This window comes from Leptidea sinapis, chromosome 12, assembly GCF_905404315.1.
Source record: "Leptidea sinapis chromosome 12, ilLepSina1.1, whole genome shotgun sequence".
Classification (NCBI taxonomy): domain Eukaryota; kingdom Metazoa; phylum Arthropoda; class Insecta; order Lepidoptera; family Pieridae; genus Leptidea; species Leptidea sinapis.
Window position 1 is genome coordinate 1,591,202 of NC_066276.1, and position 2,812 is coordinate 1,594,013.

General features: G+C 36.8%; 1 pseudogene; it reads right to left on the reverse strand.

The window, feature by feature from the left end:
• Positions 1-765: 765 nt before the first annotated feature.
• LOC126967346 (small nucleolar RNA U3) lies at positions 766-846 on the reverse strand (annotated as a pseudogene).
• Between the last annotated feature and the right edge of the window lie 1,966 nt (positions 847-2,812).

Genomic DNA, 2,812 nt, shown 5'->3' on the forward strand with positions numbered 1-2,812 from the left:
GAAGCATTACCAGCCTTTCAATTTGTTTTTTTATTAAAATGATCTGAATTTTATTACAAATTGCATTGACAAGATGTTGTATTTTAGTAATTAATTTGTGTGAGTCACATTGAAGCTTGTAATGATTTGTAATATAAAGTTATCTGTTCATATTTTTTTGGCATTTTAGCGTATAAGACAGCATTTAGGGCTCGACCGACGGTCAGAGCTGACGTCGGTCGAACGTAGCGCGTGAAATACGTGCCGATCATGTTGCGTTTAGTATTCAGCTGAGAGCAAACTTGATTGCGCGTTTACAATTGCGAGTACGTACTATTTACGCAAACGATTATGGAATAAAAGACGAAGTAAATATCATGTTTACCCAATTATTATAGAGCGTCAAATCAAAGAAGAAGTTTATACAATATATCCGAAAATGCCAGAAGACGTATTTTTGATTGAGATGTTACACACACGCGTACGGTCGGTCGCTCGGTCAGCCTCGCGCTGAACGCACTTTTTATTTTATTATTACAATATTAATTCGCCATAGCGTGTCAGCGGACTGACGAGCTCTACCGAAGAATCTCGTCAGCGCGACGTACGAGGGGCACACTGAAATGATCGGGAATAGAATATTTCTGATTGAGTTATAATAAAACCTTTTTTAGAATTTGGAACCATAGATCTTAGAACCATAATGACATTCAAACAATTTAAAAAAAAGTTCAAAAACAAAAACTATGTTGGTGTAAAGTTGACACGTCGTTGACAGAAATGGAGCTCACGCGTGAGCATTTCCGTGCCCTATGAAGGTTCTCGTGAAGAGCTTACTATAGAAATGATCCTATGAAGTAAGGTCTTTTTATCCGTGCTTCATTGCGTCGGTGCGTCCTTATTTTCCGTGCCCTAATTTATCACAATTTTCGTCGCGGCTTATCTCAAGATAAATGTCTCAGCGAACTTGTTTCGATTTATGATGTTGAAGCACCGAGTCAAACGACAATATACCGCTGGTATGCCGAGTTCCGACGAGGTCGTGTGTCGCTCAGCACTGTTTCTTCTGCAGGTCGACCACGAACAGCGGTCACGCCTGAAAACATTGCAGCTCTGCGAACTATTGTATTAGTTGACAGTTATGTGACAAACCAGCAGATTCAGACTGTTATCAGTATTGGAATGAGTGCAAGTCCGTTGAAATTACATAATGAACTTTGTGTAAGAAAGCTAGTTTCCCGATGGGTACCCCACAATTTGTCCGAAGAGCAAAATGCGGCTCGTGTAGATTGGTGCCGGAATACTCTGCAACGCTTCAACGGAGGGAAGTCAAAAGCCGTTTATAATATCGTCTCAGGTGACGAATCATGGATTTATTCATACGAACCTGAAAGAAAACATCAGTCAGAAGGTTGGGTCTTCGAAGACGAGGTCTAAGCAACGAAAGTGGTTCGCTCCCGCAGCGTGTCAAAGAAAATGGTCGCTACGTTTGTCTCGAAAAAGGGGCATGTTACTACAATTCCTTTACAGGATCGCAGAACGATTACCGCTGACGGATGCTGGATAGATGCTTATATCACGGTTTATATGCCACTAATGATAGCCGAACTCCGAAAAAATAATCCGAAACGTCGCATCATCTTACATCACGAAAATGCGGCTCGGAGAGTTCACCTGGAATTGCAGGAACAAAATTTATGGACTTTGTGTTATAATTTTATAAATTGACATGTGTGAGAACATCACATAACAATGCCCAAGTCATTTGAGTTCAAAAACAATAAAGTCGGTAATGTACTTGATCCCTTGTATCTTGTTAAGGTAATTTTAAAAGGCAATACAATAGAGATAGAATTGTGACTGAACCAGGTGTTAAAAATTCATTTTTAAAAGACTCAGAATTAAGAAAATTATTTTTTTAAGTGTGCATTGAAAGTATATAAAGAAACACTGACTAAATATTTGTACTAAACGTACGAACATAATAAATACCTATTTCTGTTTAACATTCAACAGACAAATACATAATATAAAATAAAGACCCATTTATTCAAACTGCATTAACGTCAAAAAAATTAATAACTAAGTAGAGTAGTAAAATCAAGTTGTAAATTAAAACAAAGGCATTCTCTCCAGTTTCCCACTCCAAGTCATGGAGATTGCTCTGATTGAATTGAGCTATTTTTACAAAACTTTCAGAAAGTTTTAAGTAAGAAGTGGTTGAAATAGCTCCAACTGCAGTTTGTAGGGTTTTGTGAGGCAGGCTATTCTTTAAACTTATTTGGTTTTGGGTTGTGGGATACGACATTGATTTATACAATAGGCGAAGAGATCTACTTAAAGTACTTTTGTGAGTTTTATATTAATATAGTTGACCCGACACACGTTGTTCTGTTCATAATAAAACAAACTCTAGCGGGTAGAATTTGGAAAGTCGGCGAAAGGAATATTCCTACCCAATTTCAAGTCTCTACGCCGTATGGTTCGAGAAATATCATGATTTATTGACTCAATACACAGATGGAAATCTCATATATATAAAGATTTAACAAATTATAATTAATGATTTTTTTATTTTCAGAATCATCATTATATATATTTCGTACGTTTATATAGACTATAACAGCTGTGAAAACGTGGAAACAAATAGAGTTTAGAACTAACTTCTATTTTGAGCAATTCACGCTCACTAAAACAGTGTCATACGAAATGCGAGTGTAAGACGTAGCTTATTACGCACCTAAAATTACTGGCCTGTTTTTATTGGTTGTCTAACAACAAGAGACTATGTACACGTATAAATTATCTTAGAATTTTACACGCTTTATTAGCT